Source organism: Glycine soja, chromosome 2 (genome assembly GCF_004193775.1).
Source record: "Glycine soja cultivar W05 chromosome 2, ASM419377v2, whole genome shotgun sequence".
NCBI classification, from domain to species: domain Eukaryota; kingdom Viridiplantae; phylum Streptophyta; class Magnoliopsida; order Fabales; family Fabaceae; genus Glycine; species Glycine soja.
In genome coordinates this window covers 30,801,843-30,824,600 of record NC_041003.1, presented here as the reverse complement: position 1 = coordinate 30,824,600, position 22,758 = coordinate 30,801,843, and positions in this window count along the sequence as shown.

Genomic DNA, 22,758 nt, shown 5'->3' with positions numbered 1-22,758 from the left:
TAGTTAAGACAAATATGCTTCATATGTGAATGCTTTTCCATTATGTAAAATGTGAATGCTTTTTTATTATAACAATGACATGCTTCATATTATAATCATAAAACCTTGCCCCTACACACAACATATAGAAAACCACAAAGTTCAGCTTTGTAGTCATTAGACTCGTTACCAATTTAAAATTGATCCTAGCATCTTGATCTAAGCACCAAACAAACTAAATCTACTAATCTTGTCTACTTTTGAAATGATTGAGAAATAGATAAATGAACTTATCAATTTTGATAATAGATTTAAAATTTGATGATGGTTTTTAAGATTGTTGAAGTGTCCAATGAAGTTAATTCATGGGCAAAAAAAGAGACAATTAGTCTTGTGAAAGACCTTCTTCCTTTTGAATTAGTCCATAATTTAACAATTCTCATATTTTCAAATGCACTATGCTAAAAAGGATCATTCACACCATCACACAAATTAAAACTTCTTCATTTCTCCTTCACTCTATTGAAAATTTTCTTATATTTTCCAACTAGCTTAAGACCAGGATTACTCATATTTGCAATTGTTGTATGCATATATATAGAATCACTAATAAATGGTGTCCTAAAATGAAACAAATTAAGTTTGAATCTGCATTAAAGTTGAAGTTACTTTTAGGCACAAAACAAGTTTCCCTTTTCATCTATTGTATTAGGAGCCATTTTTATGGATAACTTTCAAAAACAACCTGCCACATAGTTAAAATAAGCAAAGGATCTCTAGTTAGATAATAGTCTTACAATTTGTTAATGTTAGAGTTTTAGCTGATGGAAGAAATGTTGTTATAAAGAGGTTGTACATGACAAATATACACAAAGGCAAAGAACTATACATGAAAAAAGATATGTGTAAGGGTAGAGAACTAAACAAAAGTCTGCTTGTACACGACAAATATGTTGATTGATAGAGAATTCAACAACAATGTGCTTGTACATGACATATATGAACAAAGGTAGAAAATTAAACAAAAAATACATGCATAAGGATGTAGTCTTAAAAGTTTGTAAAGGTATTTTTCTTTATGTTGCTAGTTTTGGCTTATGTTCCTAGGTTTGAAAACATGTAGTCTTGACTATTTGTAAAATTATTAATCAGAGTTAACACATGTATTCCTATGTTGTAACTCCTTAACATAAAAATTGAGCTTATTTGTTTCATTATTATTTGATTCCAGTTGCCAAAAATATCATTACTTTCAATTACAAATGAAATGCATAAAATAATTTCAATTTCTAATTCTTCAAATAGTAGCATATGCACAAATTATTCAAAAGTTGTTACAACTTCCAATTCTTTGAAATAGAAGAATATGCAACAAATGAACAAAAAAAATGCTTAACTAATCTTCATTCATCATTATGTGATTCTTACAAAATAAAAAGTAAAGATAAAATAATATCATAAGCTACAAATAAAGATAATTTTTTGTTGATAAAAAGTGATCATGATGGAGATCCAACAACCCAACCTAAGGACACTTTGTGTGACATTGGAGGTCCTATGACTAGGTCTAAGACTAAGAGGATGAAGCAAGCTTTGCAATACCTAATAATGGAGATAAAGTCTTCTCAAGGTGGATTAGAGGCTACACCACATTGGGTCATTTTTCTACAAGTGGATGAAGATTTAAGCCCAAATTGAAGACAAGAAAAGCCTAAACTCACAAGACAAGAAGCACTCATGAGTTGGAGTTTAATAAGTTTTGGGCTAAATAGTTATTGATAACCCATTTTCCTATTTTTTAATGTAATTTTTGTTTTTAACTTTGGGGAAATAAGTTCATGTCTTTTCATATTTCCTAGTTAGATTTAGTTTTTTTGGACTTCCTAAACCATTATGATAACTAGTGGAACTTAATGAGCCACTGTAATGAATAGTGGGAAGTAAAGGCTTATTGATAAGTAATTGATAGTGGGAAATTAATGCCTAGTGGAAGTTTACTACTTGTACTTCAAGGGTTGGCTAGCATAGCCTATAAATAGGAACCTCTTGCAAGCTTCCAAGGCATAATTTTTAGATTAATCAAATTGAGTGTTTCTCTATTGTGAGAGCTTCTCTTTGTTCTTGGGTTAAAAACTTTATAGTGTTGGTTCTACTGGCAGGTTGTGGTTAGGGTCATAACTTTGGTTCTATTGGCAGGTCACAGTTAGGATCAAATTCCTTTTTCTATCCTTTACTTGTTTCCAAGACAATCCAATAGTAGGTTCATATCAGATCATACCACAAGAAATCTAGTGAAACTAATTTGGTTTTTATTTGTTTGATTGAATTCATGTGGTGGATGTGTCAAATTGAATGTTGCATAATCCACTTGGTTAGAGATTCAATTCCCTTAAATAATAAACATTAAAATTAACACAATACTTGTAATCAAGGAAAAATAAAAGTTGATTTAAATATAACTTTATATATCCCAAATCTTAGACTTGGTGAAAGTTTCACTATTTGAGCTTTTCGTTTTATTTATACTCAAACTCAACCCAACTCTTTTTCTGTGTCTCTTTAACCCAAGTCAATATTTTTAGACCCATTTTCTTATGTCACATATTCTTTCGTTAATGTTGGGACATCACCTTCATCATTGACCATTATTTTTTTCTTGTAATTGAATCTCCTTCACCAACTTATTCAAGTCATCTACAACCTTATATACAAGCTTGTACTCCCTTGTAGAACTTGATACATTGGCTTCCAATCTAATCATCTTAGAGAAAAGTTTCTTATATCGTTGTGTGCTAGTTAACTTTGGATATTTGATGTGAAACATTTTAGGTCATCTTTGCATAGCATTTTACATAGGATATATTGCATTTTATCTATATATTTTAGCTTGTTTTTGTTTAATTTTTAGTGTTTCATACTTTTAGGACTTGTCATGGCGTTTTCCTTGTTTTCATTTTAGTTTAGTCATTCCAAGATCAATTTTCACATAAAGGATTTATAAAGGAAAGTTTGAGCACAAAAGACTTGAAAACAGATAAAAACAATGAGGTTTTGCTATACCTTGTAGAGAAGATCATGGGATGTGATTAGGATCAAGACCCAATCATCAGACACTAAAGCTAGAGCCCAAATAATATTTTTAGGAAGATCATAGCCCCAAGACCATCATCATAGGGGCGTGAGCACGATCAACTTTTCTGCTTTGTTATTCTTAATTATTTTTTGTATTTGGGCTTTAGAGACTTTTGGCCCATAGATTTAAATAGGTTTTTAGACTCTCTTTAAGGCACATCAAACTATTGAGGCATTAACAACATAGAGTGAGAGCATAGGATTCTTCTTTCTCCTTCTCTCTTTATTTTGGTTTGTAGTTATTTCTTTTTCTTGTTTTTGTTTCTATGAACATGTGTGAGGAGTCAACCAACTTGCTCTAGGATTAGGCATATGATGCAATCCTCCCAAGGAGGGGACCCATCACTAGAGCCATGGCTAGGAGACTCTAGGAAGATTGGGCCAGGGATGCAGGAGAAGGCCCTAGGGTTCTCATTAGCCTTAGGGTAGATTTTGGGTCCATTGGCTAAGTATGAGGCCGCTTATCTTTGTACATATTAGATTAGGGTTTCACTATTTTTTGGGCCTTGTATTTAGGGCTCCATGGTGTAGGGAGGGTACCCTACAAGTTTAGGACACCCTAATAATGTAGGATTTTCCAGCCCTTGTATTTTAGGGGACCTAGACTAGAGTATGTATTAGGGGTAGTTTTGTAAATTCACATGCATTAAAGTGCACTATTTGATGTGTGTGTTTGGAGAGAAATTTAAGTGAATTGGGAGAAGCCCAATCCAATTAAATTTCGGACCAGCCTAAGGGAGAGGTGAGTATTTGCTTGCTACACCTTATTATCACATCATATAGTCACACTTTGTGGTACTTGATAGAACATTATGGCGAAAGTTGATCCATGTAGCCGACCCCACCTAGTGGGATAAGGCGTTGTTGTTGTTGTTGTTGTTGTTGTATAGTCACACTTTGTGTTTGCCTTCATGCTTTACATGCCTCATGACTCCTAATCACACTTAGTAGAGAATATTGGATTTGATCTTGGATTAGTGGGCTGAACCATAACTGAAATTCACTAATCATAATTAGTGAAATTTTGGCTCCACAAATTCAAATTCAAATTCAAGTGAAATTCAAATTTCCTTCCAATTTTGTGTGAGACTTAGGCTATAAATAGAGACCTCGTGTGTGCATTTTGCAACTTTGAACATTTGAGAAATTAGACTTCAAAGTTCAGACCTCATTCTCCCTCTTCCTCCTCTCATTTTCTCCTACCTTCAAGCTCTTATCCATGGTTTCCTATGATGGTGAGCTTGTTCTTGACTCATCTTCTCCATGAAGTGGCATCTCCAATCACCTTTCCTCCTTCTCCATTTTGTTGCCATTGATCTTCAAGAAGCAAATGATCCATTGATCAAGGCCTAAAAGCTCTACATCGAGCTACATTATGTGGTATGAGAGCATCTCCATCTAGGTGATGTTCTTTTGCTTCCTCTTTCTTTTGTTCGGTCAATTCACTTTAATTCCTTGTTCCTGATCGTCTTGTCCATGTATCTCCTCCATTGTCTTGTGGTTTAGTTCTGTTTAGAGTAGATTCAAAAAATAAATCGATTAAATCTTAGATCTACATTTGTTCTTGCATTTCTATGGTTCAAATTTTATAGATCTACTCTTGAATCATGTTTTTGTGTTGATTTTAGGTTCTACCATTTTTCAGTCACAATCTTCTTGTGTTGAACCTTTAGATCTCAATTTTCTTGCAAAATATTGATTAGAAAATAAAACACAAAAATCTAAGTGTAAATCACTTCATTCATGTTGTCTTAGAGTCATGCTTAGTCATAATAATTGTCGCATTATGTTCTAAGTTTGTGTTGAATTTTGATTTTGTTGATCGAATTCTAGATAAATTGGTTCATGTATTCTTGAAATTTTTAGCCTATCATTTTAATTTTGGGTCTAATTTATGCATGTTATTTAGTTTATAACATGTTCTAAATCAATTCCTAGAAGTAGTATTGTTGTTGAACTTTTCTTGTTTTCTAAGTTTACTATATGATGCCTATGAAGAAATTGAGTTGTGGCTGGATTTTTGAATCAAAATAAGTCTTAATCTCTCTTGAATTTGGTTATCTAAGACAATTGAGCATAAGCAATCACAAATTGTAACTATCCAAGCCTTAAGCAACATAAACACTACTCTTGATTTCTTGGTTGAAATTCTGGTTGCTGTCAGTTCTGGCACACTGTCTTCTCTTAACTCCGCTATGGCTTGGATACTTATTTTTGAGCAGATATTTTAACTGGATAAAATAGACACCTGGACACAAAAAATGGAAAAAGAATGAACAAAAACCAAAAAGAAATGAGTGAGAAAAGGTGATAAAGATTAATGTCAAAATACATGTCTAGAATAGCAAAAAAAAAATATGTATGCTTGATTTGCTTGAAAATTATTCATTATTTTGAGTTGTATTACAAGCCTATTTGACTTCTTGGAGTTGTTCATCTTTTAGATGTGTTGCCAAATTGACATAACTATAATTTTTCTTTGAGTGTTGTTTTTAATTTGTCTATCTAATCTAGTGTCATTCTAGGACTTCCTTTGTGATCCACCTTGGCTTGTGGTGCTTGCCCTTTTGCTTTATTTTTCCTTGAAGCTCATTGAATTAATGTCATGTTAAATTTATTTTTGTTTTAGATTTCATTTCATCTTTTGGTTTCTTGCTTGTCTTCTTCTTCTTTTTTTGTGTTTAAGTGCTACCTACAATAAGGATTGGAAGAGGAAATTGGTGCATTGCTTAAAGGAAGATTTTTTAGTCTTAGAGGTTAATCATCCTAGGAGCACCATTGGATTTGAAGCAACCAAAGCCTCACCAAATTTTGAGTGAAACACTTGAGAAAACAAACAAGAATTAAAGACAAATTGATGGAAGCTTGCTTGAGAAGCTTCTATGGAGGCTGGATCTTTGAGCTTCAATGGGTCCTTCAATGGTGATTTTTAGCCATGGAATTACAGCGGAAGATAGAGGAGAAGAGGTGAGAGGAGGCGTCATCCACTAGAGAATAAGCCATGGAAGGAGAAGCTTCACCACCAAGAGAGTGTCTTGGATAAGAAGCTTAGAAAGGAAGTTTCAATGAAGGAAGAGAATGAGAGAGGGAGAGAGAAAGAGTGGCATGGAAATTGAAGGAGAATAGAGAGAGAAGTTGAACTTTGAAGTGAGTTTCACAAGTTTCTCATTCATCAAAGTTACCACAAGTGTTACACATGCTTCTATTTATCGCCTAGGTAGCTTTCTTGAGAAGCTAGTGTTACACCCCTCCAATAACTAAGCTCATCCCATGCCAAAATACATGAAGGAAGAAAGCTTCCTTGAGAAGCTTCCTTGGGAAGCAAGTTTTACACCTCTCCAATAGCTAAGTTCACCCCCAAGGGAACATACAACCCTCCAGTAGCTAAGCTCGCCCCCCCCCCCCCCCCAAAAAAAAAAAAACATGAAAATACAAAAAAAAATGTCCTTGCTACAAAGACTACTCAAAATGCCCTGAAATACAAGACTAAAACCCTATACTACTAGGACACCCTTAACTTGTAGGGTAGGGTGCCCTTAATTTGTAGGGTACCCTACAAACCTAAAATGGCCAAAATACAAGGCCCGAAAGAAGGAAAACCTATTCTAATATTTAAAAAAAAAAGTGGGCTCATACTTGAACCATGGGCCAAAAATCGACCTTAAGACTCATGAGAATCCTATGGCCTTCTCCTGCATCTCTGGCCCAATCTTCTTGGAGTCTTCTATCAAATGCCCTTGGGGGATAGGATTGCATCACAAATTTGAAGACCTTAATTGCTTTGTTAAATTTGTTATATTAGAACAATTTAGTGTTGTTTTTTTGTATTGCAAGTCTTTGTATTTGGACATTCTACAGGGGTGTATGGGGAGTCTTCAAGAGACCACCCAAACCTCTATTTGTGTGTAATAGCTTAGTGTAAACCGTGTAGACTAAGTGAAGAGCCAGTTGGGACTTCCAAAGGGTCATTCAAGCCTTCACATAGAAAAACGTCTAGCTTACTTTAAATTTCATTTACCTTATATTGTCAAACCGCCTAGATAGTTTGCTTTTTCCAATTAGTTTTTACCTTATCTTTCACACCTCTTTTAGTGTTTATTTTGGCTATTTTCAACCATAGTTTCTTTTACCTTTTGTTTTCAAACCCTTAACAAGAAAGAACCACAATTTAGGAACCAACATGAGTCCTCATTCTTCATCTAGTGTTAATGGTAAGGGTTCTACTCCTAAGGACCCTTTGTGTAGGATATTAGATGAGTTGAGATCCCTTAAATTATGGAAAGAAAAACAAGAGATAAAAGTAAAAAGGAAAAAAAGAGTGGAAGAAAGAAGTCAAGATGAAAGAGAGAAAATAATAAAGAAAGAAAGAAGAAAATTAATGAAAGAATTAAGAAGAGGAAGAAATGCTCCCTATAGTAGTCATGAGTCTTGTAAAAGTTTAAATGAAGAGTTAAGTGACTACTATGGAGGGAGGCATAGGTCCCATACTAGACCTCACTCCCAAAGAAAAGAAAAGGATAGAAGGTCTCAAGAGGTTAGCATTAGCCTCCCATATTTTCATGGAAAAGATAATGTTGAGGCCTACCTAGATTGGGAAATGAAGGTTAAACAACTCTTTACTTGTCAACATATCAGTGAAGAGAGAAAAGTTCCATTGGCTACCCTTAGCTTCCAAGGGTATGCCCTCTATTGGTGGACTTCCCTTGTTAGGGAAAGAAAGATTCATGGGGGTCCCACAATAGAGTATTGGAATGATCTTAAGAGTTCCCTTAGGAAGAGGCACATTCCCTCCTACTATGAAATGTAGCTTATCGAAAAGCTCCAAAGGCTTAGACAAGAGAGTATAAGTGTCGAAGAATATAGAGAACAAATGGAACTACTCCTCTTAAGAGCTGGACTTAGGGAGGAGGAAAGAACAAACATAGTTAGGTTCCTTAGTGGGCTTAATATGGAAGTAAGGGATAAGGTTGAACTCCTTCCATATAGGAACCTAGATGAGCTAGTCCAACTTTGTATAAGAGTGGAGCAACAACTTAAAAGAAAGCTTTCTTCAAAATCTTATGGCTTTCACTCTTGTCCAAGGAAGGACCAAGCCCAAGGAATTTTGGGGGCTGCACCTTCAAAACCTAAGGAAGATAAGGGTAAGACAATAGAGAAACCCACCCCTAAGACTAGTTCCCAAGCAAGGGCTAGCAACATTAAATGCTTCAAATGTCTCGGGAGAGGTCACATTGCCTCTCAATGCCCCACAAAGAAAACCATGATTATGAGGGATCAAGACATTTATAGTAGTCAAGAGGAGACTAATTCTTCCCCTAGTGGAAGTGAAGAAGAAGTAAGGGGTGAAGAGTCTAGTGAGGAAGTCTACTGATGCAATCCTACTCCCCAAGGGCATTGGATAGAAGACTCTAAGAAGATTGAGCCAGAGATGCAAGAGAAGGCCCTTGGATTCTAATGAGCCTTAAGGTAGATTTCGGGCCCATAGGCTAAGTATGAGCCACGTATCTTTGTACATATTAGATTAAGGTTTCATTATTTTTGGGCCTTGTATTTAGGGCTCCATAATGTTGGTAGGGCACCCTAGAAATGTAGGATTTTTCAGCCCTAGTATTTTAGGGCACCTAGACTAGTTTTTGTATTAGGGGTAGTTTTGTAATTTCACATGAATTAAGTGAACATTTTATGTGTATGTTGGAAAATAAATTTTATTGAATTGGGAGAAGCCCAATCCAATTAAATTTTGAGGGGGAGGTGAGCATTTGCTTGCTACACCCCATTGCCACATCATATAGTCACACTTTGTACATGTCCTTCATGCTTTACATGCCTCATGACACCTAAGCACACTTGGTAGAGAATCTTGGACTTGATCTTGGATTAGTGGGCTGAACCATAGCTAAAATTCACTAATCATAATTAGTGAAATTTTGGTTCCAAAATTTGGCTCCACAAATTCAATTTCAAATTTGAATAGAAATTCAATTTTTCCTCCAATTTTGTGGGACACTTAGGCTATAAATAGAGGTCATGTGTGTGCATTTTTTCAACTTTGATCATTTGAGAATTACACTTCAAAGTTCATACCTCATTTGAGGCACAAAATTTCGTGCTCCTTCTCTCCTTCTCCCTCCACTTATCTTCTCCTACCTTTAAGCTTTTATCCATGACTTCCTATGGTGGTGAGCTTGTTCTTGACTCATCTTCTCCTTGAAGTGGTGTCTCCAATCATTTTTCTTCCTTCTCCATTCTACTGCCATTAAACTTCAAGAAGCAAAGGACTCCATTGATGAAGAAGATCCAAGGCCTACAAGCTCCACATGGAGCTACATCATGTACCCCCAAGAAGAAGGTGACCTCCTAATGGTTGAAAGGCTCCTTGGAGGCCAATCTTGTGATCTGTCCCAATCCCTAAGATAGAATATCTCTCATACAAGATGAAATTTTTTAGATAAAACTTGTTCTCTCATTGTGGATAGTGGATCTTGTTGCAATTGTTGTAGCACAAGATTAGTTTCCAAGTTGATCCTCGCTATCATTCCCCACCCAAAACCTTATAAACTTCAATGGCTCAATCAGCAAGGGGAAATGATAGTTAACCAACAAGTGAAGGTACATATCTCCATTGGGACATATAAGGATGAAGTTATTTGTTATATAGTTCCCATGGAGGCAGGGTATATTCTCTTAGGACGGCTATGACAATTTGATAGGAAGATCATTTATAATGGCCTAACTAATGAGATTACCCTAACCCATCTTGGCACTAAATTTGTTTTGCATCCTTAAACACCTTCACAGGTAGCTAAGGATCAACTTACAATGAAGGACAAGAGAGATGAGGAAAAGTTAGAAAAACAAAAGAAAAAAAGGATAGTAAGGCCTTAGCTCTAAAGATCAAGAAGAAGGAAAAAGAGGGAGGGTGTTCCTCTAAGAAAGTTGTAAAGAAGCAGAGTCATTTTGCAACAAAAGGAAATATTAAGAGAGCTCTTCTTCTCAAGCAATCTTTCTACCTTCTCCTCTCAAGGGAGACTCCCTTAGCACTGCCACAATTCCCACACTTGAGACCATTCCCCCTAAGGTCCAAGAACTCTTATAGGAATTTGGTGATGTATTTCCCAAAGAGATACCCCTTGGGTTACCTCCTCTTAGGGAAATAGAACACCAAATAGACTCAGTCCCAGAAGCATGCCTTCCTCAAGAGACTAAGGAGATTGAATCCCAAGTTAAGGAATTTTTGGAGAAAGGTTGGGTCCAAGAGAACCTAAGTCCTTGTGTTGTGCTTGTGTTGTTGGTGCCCAAGAAAGATGGTAAGTGGAGAATGTGTACAGATTGTAAAGCCATCAACAACATAATTGTGAAGTATAGGCACCCCATTCCTAGGCTTGATGATATTCTTGATACATTTTATGGTGCAAACATATTTTCCAAAATTGATCTTAAAAGTGGTTATCACCAAATAAGGATGAGAGAAGGAGTGGAAAATTGCTTTCAAGACCAAGTTTGGGTTGTATGAGTGGCTAGTGATGCCTTTTGGGCTCACTAATGCACCAAGCACCTTCATGAGACTAATGAATCATGTCCTAAAGGAGTTCATAGGTAGGTTTGTAGTTGTTTATTTCAATGATATCTTAGTCTATAGTAGGGACCTAGATGATCAGTTAAGACATCTAAGGCAGGTTCTTTGGCTCTTAGCAAACACACTCTCTTTGCTAATATATATAAATGCATCTTTTGTGTCAATAGTGTAGTCTTCTTAGTTTTTATAGTTATCAAAAATGGGGTCCATGTGGACACTGAGAAAATCAAGGCCATCCAAGAGTGGCCCACCCCAAAAAGTGTAGGAGATATTAGAAGCTTCCATGGGTTGGCAAGTTTCTATAGAAGATTTATTCCTAATTTCTCTACACTTTCTTCTCCACTTAATGAGTTGGTGAAGAAGAATATGAAATTCACATGGGGTGAGAGACAAGAGCAAGCCTTTGCTTTGCTCAAAGAAAAGCTCACCAAGGCACCCATTCTAGCTCTCCCTGACTTTTCTAAAACTTTTGATCTAGAGTGTGATGCCTCTGGTGTAGGTGTGGGAGCTGTGTTGTTGCAGGGTGGGCACCCTATAGCTTAATTTAGTGAGAAACTTCATGGTGCCACGCTCAACTAACCCATATATGATAAGGAGCTTTATGCCTTAGTTAGAGCCCTCCAAACTTAGGAACAATACCTTGTTTCGAAGGAGTTTGTTATTCATAGTGATCATGAATCACTAAGTACATTAGAGGGCAATGCAAGTTAAACAAGAGGCATGAAAAATGGGTAGAGTTCCTAAAGAAATTTCCATATGTTATCAAATACAAAAAAGGAAAGACCAATGTTGTTGTAGATGTTCTTTCTAGGAGACACACATTGCTTTCTTCCCTTGGAGCTCAAATTTTAGGATTTGATAACATAAGGGAATTGTATGTTTTTAATGAGTACTTCTCTCCCATTTATGCTAGATATGGGCACAAGGACCAAGATGGACTCTACATTGCTAAGGGGTATTTGTTCAAGGAGGGAAGGCTTTGTATACCCCAAGGATCCATTAGAAAGTTGTTGGTCAAAGAGAGCCACGAGGGTGGGCTAGTGGTGCATTTTGGAATTGATGAGACTCTTGTCTTCCTCAAGGAAAAATTATGTTGTCCCTATATGAATAAAGATGTCCATAGGTATTGCACTAGGTGTGTGGCTTGTTTATAAGCCAAGTCTAGGGTGATGCCTCATGGGCTATACACACCCTTACCCATCTGCACCTTGGATAGATATTAGTATAGACTTTCTCCTTGGGCTTCCTGGGACCTAGAGGGGTGTAGACTCTATCTTTGTGATGGTGGATAGGTTTAGCAAGATGGCACATTTCATACCATGACACAAGGTAGATGATGCTAGTCGCATCTCAAGACTCTTCTTTAGAAAAGTTGTGAGGCTTCATGATTTGCCTAAGACTATTGTGTTTGATAGAGATGCCAAGTTCCGTAGCCATTTTTGGAAAACCTTATGGGCTAAGCTAGGAACTAAGCTCCATTTCTCCACCACTTATCACCCACAGACCGATGGGCAGATAGAGATAGTGAATAGATCTCTATCCACATTGTTAAGGTCTTTCCTAAAAGGTAATCACAAGTTTTGGGATGAGTACCTTCCTCATATGGAGTTTGCCTATAACAGGAGGGTTCATAGAACTACCAGGCAATCAACTTTTGAGGTTGTCTATGGGTTCAATCCTCTCACACCTTTGGACCTAATTCCCCTTCCACTTCACACTTCTTTTATACATAAAGAAGGGGTATCTAGGTCAAAGTTTGAGAAAAAATTACATGAGAGGGTTAGGAACCAAATAAAGGTGTATGCAACTAAAGGCAATAGAGGAAGGAAGGAGTTAGTGATCAATGAAGGGGATTGGATTTGGCTCCATCTTCAGAAGGATAGATTTCCTACTAAGAGAAATTCCAAACTTAGCGCTTGAGGTGATGGCCCTTTTTCAAGTCTTGGAGAGGATCAACAACAATGCTTATAGGCTAGACCCTCCAAAGGAGTATGGAGTTAGCAACACCTTTAACATTACTGACTTGGTTCCTTTTGCAGGTGTTGCTGATTTAGATGATGAGGGGTCTACAGATTTGAGGACAAATCCTCTTCAAGAGGGAGGCGATGATGCAATCCTCCCAAACCCATCACCAGAGCCATGGCTAGGAGACTCCAAGAAGATTGGGCCAGGGATGTAGGAGAAGGCCCTAAGGTTCTCATGAGCCTTAGGGTAGATTTTGGGCCCATGGGCTAAGTTTGAACCCATTTATCTCTGTACATATTAGATTAGGATTTCATTATTTTTTGGGCCTTGTATTTAGGGCTCCATAGTGTAAGGAGGGTACCCCACAAGTTTAGGGTATCCTAGTAATGTAGGATTTTCCAGCCCTTGTATTTTAAGGCACCTAGACAGGTTTTTGTAAATTCACATGCATTAAAGTGCACTATTTGATGTGTGTGTTGGGAGAGAAATTTAATTGAATTGGAAAAAGCCCAATCCAATTAAATTTTGGACCAGCCTAAGGGGGAGGTGAGCATTTGCTTGCTACACCCCATTGCCATATCATATAGTCACACTTTATACATGTCTTTCATGTTTTACATGCCTCATCACACCTAAGCACACTTAGTGGAGAATCTTGAATTTGATCTTGGATTAGTAGGCTGAACCATAGCTGAAGTTCACTAATCATAATTAGTGAAATTTTGGCTCTACAAATTCAAATTTAAATTCAAGTGAAATTTGAATATTTCCCTGCAATTTTCTGTGACATTTAGGCTATAAATAAAGGTCTTGTGAGTGCATTTTGCAAATTTGATCACTTGAGTAATTAGACTTTAAAGTTCAGACCTCATTCTCCCTCTTTCTCCACTCATCTTCTCCTACCTTCAAGCTCTTATCCATAGGTTTCCTATGGTGGTGAGCTTATTCTTGACTCATCTTCTCCTTGAAGTGGCATCTCCAATCACTTTTTCTCCATCTCCATTCCGCTGCCATTGATCTTCAAGAAGCAAAGGACTCCACTAATGAAGAAGATCCAAGGCCTACAAGCTCTACATGGAGCTACATTAGCATACCCCTTGACATTTGTTTATGTTAACCTAGATATTTTGAGGTTTTCTTCAATTTTGTTCTTTTAATTCTTCTTTTATCAATTTTATACATATTTGATTTGATGCTTGATCATCGTTGTTAAGATTTTTGGCAAGCGTACCAATTGTCGTTGTATGTTTCACATTTATAAAAGAGTTCGTCTCCACAAGGACTTGAGTTTACTTAATTCATTCGGATAAAGGTTATCAGTTTAATAATTATGTATAAACTTAATCGAATGTCATTGGTTTTGGTTTGATTAACTAAAGACAATTTAAAGTAAAAGAAAAGTAAAAATAACGGATTTACAGAAATAGCGGAAATACGAAAAATACAAAAATAACGAAATTTAGTGCGTCGGAAATACGTAAATTATGGAAATAATAATAACAACTTGAATTAATTTAAGAAAACATAGGATTGGATTTCATCACTCATACCCTTAGTATCCTAATTAGATTAACATATATAAATCACTTTCTAACATTACTGATGCACACATAGCTATCCTAAGTCTATTCCTCGCACTTGGAACCTAAGAATATTTACTAAATATCGATTCCTCACATTTGCAGCAAATATTCCAGCATTAGAATTATATTATCGTGCTTTTTTGCAATCAAAACATTATGCTCTATTCCTAGCAACATAATGTAAAGAGTAAAATCATTCGGTTCAAATTCTTAGCAACACTAGTGATCAAATAGAATCAAGCATTATGAATAGAATGAAATTACCAATAATGTGTAGAAAAGATGAATACATATGTAATATCAAAAGGGATACATAAGGGTACAAAGATTACATCCAATCCTTAAGAAAAACTAATCGATCATTGCATAGAGCACAAGACTAACAAGAGAAATGACGAAGGAAGTGATCCACAGTCACAACTCTGCAGCGCCTCAGCTCCAATTTTCCTCTTCTCTTTCTTCTTCTTCTACATTTTCTCTGGTATTTGAAGGCTGCTGGATTCTTTTTTTCACTTCAACCATGCATGACTATTTATAGAAAACATGCAAGGAGTGCAGGGAAATTCTCTCAGGCGAGCTGCAACTCGCCTAGGTGAATTGTAGCTTAATGGTGAAGGCATCCACTCGCCCAGGCGAGTTGGATGCTACCCTGGGCGAATTTGGGGTCAAAAATCTTTGTGAAAAGACCATTTCCCCCTTTCTTTTGACTTTGTTTGTGGATCTAACAAACAATCATCAAAACCTATAAAATCATGGATGAATCTTTCATATTTAAAAAAAAAACATTAGTAAATGTACAGTATATAAAAACAACTAGATTTAAGGGTAGTTTATAAGAAAACTATTATAATAAATGGATAAGTGCTAACAATTTAATCCTAGAAATAACTAAAATTTGACACTTATCAATTCCCCCCAACCTAAAATCTTTCTTGTCCTCAAGCAAAGTAAAGAAAAATTACAAATAACAATAGTATAAATATAAAATAAATATGCTTAAAAAATTATGAACATGTTTTGTAAAGAATCAATCCCCAAACTTATCAAAATAACATTTTTCAAAATTCAACAATGAGAAATGAAAGCACAAAGATGGAATTCACAAAACCAAAAATGAGGTTAAGATCAATTCACATTTTATTTCTAAAGAACATTATAGGAAACACTGGATGCATTCAAATAGAGGAAAACCTCTCAAAGGTATATAATTCTCACACAAGCAAGTTTTCCATCTCAATTTCAATCATTGATATGTCATAAATCAATTTTGCAAGTCATTTCCCATCAAATCAAAGATAATTTGCATAATCATCATGGATCAATAGGTCTTTTAAGGTTGGGCCTGGTTTTGAAGGAAATCTTGGTGTTTCTGGATATTCAAACATACCTTGAGAATAGGAGAGCAGACATAAAAATCTAGCTAGTAACTCAATTGAACGATCACTTTCTATCCCTTTTTTCATTTCAACCAAGTTATCATTTCTTTTATTCAGATATTTACAACAACTATGATAAAATGTACATGATTTAGACTTTTATTTTTTCATAAAGAACTTGTTTTTTCTTTTTCTTTTTTTTTTCTATTTTTCTTTTCTTTTCTGTTTTCCCTTAATGCCATATTAAAAACAAAGCATTTGCATCACATTAGCCACCAAATGATACAAATCCCCAACAAAACACCTTTGCTCTCCTAACCTAGGGTAAGGTAGGAAATTTTTATCCTAGGTTAGTGTGCCAACAAAATATCAATTGTTTGGCTCAAAGAGCTTGCAAATGGAAAAAATAATATACATTGGGATAGTTTTTTGGCCAGTGGCTTAACATGTAAAGAAAGAAAGAAAGAAAGCCTAAATCATATCCACGAATCATATGTTATGATATTTAGAAATTTATGCAAATTTGACTGTAGAACATATCAATGAGGACACTCAATGTAAAATTTGTAGTTGCACACAGTCACTAAAGCTTAAGGTCTGTTTCCATATTCAAATCAAATTAGTGTTTCGAAAGTTGTTCTTTTATCAAGTCCATGCAAAAACATATGAATTCATTTGGGTTATGGGAAAGTCCTTTATTGTTTTTCATTCTTAATGTTTTCAAAAAAATCCTTTTGTTGTGTTATGATCCAAAAATAAGTTTCAAAAATACTGGTTGTTGATTCTTTCCAAAGCATGTTATGTTCAAGAAAAATTTTCTATTTAAGTCCAAAAAAGAGTTATAATTTATAACTATACTAACAAAATATCAAAGCACGCGTATATTAGTCAAAATAAACACGCGTAAGTTTTTCAAAAAATTCAAAACAATAAATATGGTAATGAAGTACTGAAACTTAATACAAAGCGATAAATAAACATAAAGACAAGTTCACAAATTTTTGAAGATCATGGCTGAGGAGCTCAGTCACCTTGACGATCATGGTTGAGGAGCTCAGTCTCCTCCAATGAAATAATGAACAGGATCTACCATGTGTTCATCCTCCTCCTAAAATATAGGCATGTCCTCATGCCATGCAATGATAGCCGTAACAAAATAGATTGGAAATTCAAAAACATAATTCGTGAATAAAGATTCAAAAGTAAAGTTCAGAAATATAAGACATAAGATTAAAGTAACACAAATTAAGACAAAATATAAAACATTGGGTTGCCTCCCAGAAGTGCTTCTTTAATGTCTTTTAAGCTGGATGTTATTGTTTTGGCCGAGGCTTCACTATTTCATCATCCATAATTCTTTTCTTCTTCATAAGCAAATCCTTCATGAATTTAGCATATGTTGGCATATGCTCTAACGCCTCAAAAAAAGGAATGTTAATATGCAGTTGTTTAAAAATATTTATAAAATGCTTGTACTACCTTTCCTTATCTTTCTTTGACGGAGCATGCAGATAAGGAAGATGCTCAATTGGTGGATGGTTTACTATAGCTTTACCTTTATCAGCGATTTGTTCATTTGATTTCTTTTTCTCTTCTTCCCTTACCACTTTTTCACTAGTCACCACTTCATCATTTTTCTCGTTTTATTTTTCAACTCCTTCTTTATTCTTTTTTTCATCATTATCCTTCAAACCAACCATCGTCCCCCACCTTGTCATAATTAAATTACAATGTTCCTTTGGGTTGACCTGTGTGGTTGTTGAGAAAGATCCACTTCCAAGTTCATATAGTTGTTTAGCCAGTTGTCCAACTTGAACTTCTAGATTTTTAATAGAAGCATAAGTGTTCTTCTGGTTTGTGATGGATATATGCATAAATTGTGTTAAAGTATCTTCCATCTTTGAAATTCTATCTAGCTAAGCTTGTTGTTGTTGTGGACCCTTATTTGAAAAACCTCCATAAGAGTTGTTAGAAGGACCTACAAAAGAAGTGTTAGTGGGACCAGAATTTTATGGTCTCCAGCCATAAGGCTGATTTGAACCTGAGCCTTGGTAGCTTCCTTGAAAGTTTTGTTGAGGTCTGACTTGGTTCTACAGATAATGGGCCTCTTTTTCTTGTTGTCCATCACCAGGTGCTGAATAGTGTCCATTCTGATGGTTACCTCTACAAAAATCACATCTTAAAATTTGTTGAACTTGGTGAGCTTGATGTGTTTTTTATGGTCCACCTTGGTGATATTGTTGAGGAAGTTGGCCTATCAATTTTGTTAAGGCCTCAATTTTTTGCATCAAGAGTTTGTTTTGAGCTAGAATTGCACTCTGAGTGTCTAGCTCCATTATACCTTTTCTTTGAGTCAAAGCTCTATCATGATGACTTTGATAATCACTAGCTGCTATGGAGTCAATGATTACAATAGCTTCCTTTGAACTCTTGGACATCATAGTGCCTCCAGCTGAGGCATCAAGGATCATCTTGGTTTGAGGTTTCAAACCACTATAGAAGATATACAGTTGTCCAGCATCATCAAAGTTATGGTTTGGACACCTTCGCAACAAAGCTTTGAATCTCTCCCATATCTCTAAGAGAGGTTCGTCAGATCCTTGGGAAAACGACGCTATGACAGATTTTGCCCTGATAAATCTTGAAGAAGGAAAGAACCTCGCTATGAATTTATCCTCCACCTCTTCCCAAGTGTTGAGGCTTTTATTTGGATGTGATTGGAGCCATGTTTTTGCCTTACCTGCTAGTGAAAATGGAAAAGCTCTAAGGTGGACAGCTTCAACATCCTTGTCAGAAGCTCCCATAGTACTACATAGTTCCAGGAAGGTAGAAAAATGTGGGTATGGATCCTCATGATTCATTCTAGCAAAAGGATGTGAGCTAATTAGACTAAGCAATGCTGACTTCAATTTCGCGACCTTATTGCTGAAAGGAGGAATGACTATGCTATTGTAATGTTTAGGGCCTTATTGATAAGCATAGTCACCCAGAGTCCTGCTTGGTGCTCTATTTCCTTCTCCTCTTTCAGCCATCTTATTTTCTACAAGTGGCTTATCAGTTGAAAGATAATCAAAATAAGTCTTACCAGGTGTTATAGTGGTTGTTTGTTTCTTTTTCTTTCTATTTTTCCTTTTAGTCTTGGTAATTTCCGGATCAAATGGTGTTGTATCCGTTGGACTTTTACCTTGCATAAAGGAAAAAAGAACACACTACAACGACCCGTAAGCACCAAGGTTAGTGAAAATAAAAGTAAGCGAAAATTTATACAAAATTAAAATGAAAGAAATAAGTACAAAGGTAAGAAAAAATAAAAGAGGGAATTTATACAAAATCAACAGAAATTTACAAAGGAAAATAGCCTATCAAACTAAAAGTTTAAATCCAAAAGAACTAAGTGGATGACTCAGGTCCCCCGCAACGGCACCAGAAACTTGTTAGGACATTTGGCAAGCATACCAATTTTCGTCATAGATTTCACATTTATAAAAGAGTTCGTCTCCACAGGGACTTGAGTTTGCTTAATTCATTCAGATAAATGTTATCAGTTTAATAGTTATGTACAAATTTAATCGAATGTCATTAGTTTTGGTTTGATTAACTAAAGAAAATTTAAAGTAAAAATAACATATTTACGAAAATAATGAAATTTAGTGTGTCGAAAATACGTAAATTACGGAAATAATAATAACAACTTGAATTAATTTAAGAAAACATAGGATTGGATTTCATCATTCATACCCTTAGTATCCTAATAAGATTAACATATATAAATCATTTTCTAACATCATTGATGCACAAATAGTTATCCCAAGTCGATTCCTTGCACTTGAAACCTAAAAATATTTACTAAATATCGATCCCTCGCATATGCAATAAATACTATTCCAAGATACTTTTTTTTTTGTTGCATTCACCCAAAATAGATTTGTGATTTGTTCATCACAATCCATTTTATAAGCATGGTATAAAGACGGATTGTCTAATTTTTTTTAAAAAAATATTACATGAGACTATCAACTTTTCCACACATCATGTTCATGGTACATTGTCTTCTTGCTTGGGGATAAGTCTTGGCATCCAGTCTTGTATAACCAAGATTAGCTCTACCTCCCATGTGTGCACTTATAGGCTGAAATTAATCCTTTTGCATCATTCTAGAGTCCTTTATCATTTCAATCTCATAATCTTGGAACTTTAGATTTTTTTTTTTTATGTGATGTTAATCTATGTGTTGTTCCTTCTAGTAGTAAAGGGTGGTTATGGACTTATGGGTCTTCGTGAACTCATGGAAAAAACTTTCCATGTTTTTCACTAAATGCAATTATTGTTTTGCATCCAGTTCTTATCTTAGCCCCGAGATTCTTAACCCAAAAGGATATCTTGTTTGCCATTTGATTACTCTCCTTACATCAAACAAACTTGCATGATCTAATGGAGCCATCTTTTCTTTTGTTCAAGTGATGTTTTCTAACTCCAAAACCAATTTTTCTACCATATTCAATCCAAAATTCCTACACTGCATCTGCATTGTCAAATTCCATGCCAGCACTCGTTATTTTACTTATGGTCATTGTTAGATCAAACTTTTAATGTTCAACATAAAAACATAAAACTAATGGAAATCTATGACAAAGTAGCAATTCATTGAAAAAAAAAGCTAAGACGTCAAATATTCATAAATAAACTCAACTAAACTAAGGAGAAAATGTTCCAAAATAAAATATAGCTTGTAAAGTAAAACTAGGTAGAAAAAAAGAGAGGATAAATTATAGCTTGTAACCTCTCTTTGATGCAATAGTAGAGTGCTAAAAGTGTCAAGATCGAGAATGAAGAAGATTGATTAACAAGATGATTGGATGAAAAATATAACTAAAGAATATGAATGAAAGCAAAGATTGATGGTGTCAAAATGCAAGTTTTATGTGTGTTTGGTAGGTCTGTGGGGTCATTACTTCCCTTCAACCAAAAACAAACGATGTCATTTGGCTCTCAAAATTGAAAAGTAAAAATGAATTATTATCGAGCATAAGATTCGTCAACACTTAGGAATTAATTGACTGCGTGTGATTGCATTAAACCCTCCCAGTAGGGAATTTGAATCCATACATTTATTAGGGTATTTATTACGGTATTCGTTCCTTGAGGGTATTATTGAAAAAAGATAATTAGTACTTGATTTCTCAATATTTTAAAATGAGAAATAATTTTAATTAAATATTCTAAAAGTGACAAATAGAGTGAGGTGGGAGAGGAAGTTTCCAATGCATTATGTTTTATTGTTTTTTTTTTAAGTTTTAAAAGTTTTATTTTAATATTTTATATTTTAAAAGTTTTATTTTTGTGTATTAAATTTTAAAAGTTTCATTTTACTTTATTACATTTTCAAAAGTTTCATTACGTTTCCTTCTATTGTTTTCCATTAAAAATGTTAATCTTGTATTAATGTTTTAAATTTTGAAATAATTAATCATTTTATCTGCCATTATTTTAAATTAGTTATTTTACTTAGTACTTCATCAAAATTTAAAACATTGCATAGTACTTAATTTTTTTAACAGAAAACGAAAAAAATAATCAAAATAAAACTTTCAAAAATATAAAAGATAAAAATAAATTTTTTACAACTTTATGTATCAAAATAAAATTTTCAAAAACAAAAAGGAATAAAATAAAATATTTAAAACGTAATATACCAAAATGAAAAATAATCAAACATTATGGATCAAAAGTAACATTTAACTATTTTTTAATTTAAGTAAAATATAAATTCAAAGAAGAGTTTTTGAAATTATAAGAAAAATTTACATAATTTTTTCAGGATTTAGTAGGAAATTTTTTTAAAAAATTCAAAAAATAATTTAAAAATAAATATTCAAAATTTGACAAATCTTAATATACATGAAATTTTTTTAAAAAAATCAAAATAATTTAAAAAATAAATATTCAAAATTTGACAAATCTTAGTATAATTGAAAATTTTGAAATCATTTGATAATTTAAAATATTTTTAAATATATATAAAAAATAGTTTTCGGGTGGGAATGATAATTTCATTTTATGTTCGTAAATTTTAACATCCGTTTGAACCCCATGACTTATGATATCAGTCCAGTACTCCGATGCACGTGTTTCCAGCGCCGCCCCGCCCCTTTTTATTGTTGAGTTTATGTTAACTATATTCATTAATGAAAATATATACAAATCAAATTAATAGAGAGACGTTAGATATCTTAAAGGGTCCTATCTGCAATTGCAACAAATTCAACAAGGGGTTAAATAAGTTTCATTGATTAAGAATTATAAGAGGTATTGACTTTGGCGGGTGTGCGTATAACATTCTGTTTTAAAATAATAGGTTGTATTGAAATTACCTCTAAAAAAAAGCTTATATTGAAATTATAAAGATAATTTAGTATTAAAAAATTAAACCTATTAAATAATTAACCCTGATTTTCCAAGAACAATATGTGAAGGTCTTTAATTAATTGATTAATTAATTAACAATCTTACATTTGCATATGATTTTGGTGGTGAAAGAAAAATAGAAACTTCTTGTAGGAATATTTTATATAATTTCTCATTGACATTCGCTTACTAGTCTTCAAGTATCATTAGGCGACTGCCATCTATAGGTGTGGAACTGAAAACAGAATTCGTATGTATGATCAGTGCCTTGAAATTTTGTTGGGAAATTACGAAGTTTTGATATCCAACATATTATTTATTTTATTTCTTTACAAAGTCAATTTTATCTAAGTTTAGAACAATGATAAAATTAAAATATTCAACCATATCTACCATGTAGAGATAACTTACGTCTGCAAGCTATAGTTTCTTATGACTGTAATGTAATTATTCCATAGATATTCCTCATCAGTCTTAAAAACGACTTATAAGATTCAACTTGCGAGAAATTATTTTTCAAAATCAAGGAATATCGTTCTGGAATTTATTCAATGTCTTAATTAACAAGACATCTGCGAATATGATTTAATATCTCCGTCGAAATCATTAAGGTTTGCGAATGTTAATTACCTCTCCAAGATAACAAAGGACTACGTCGAGTAAAAAAATTCACACAATTAATGTTATTATTTATTAGCTATAAAGAAAATATTCTTAAAAAGAGAGGACACAAGAATAAAAT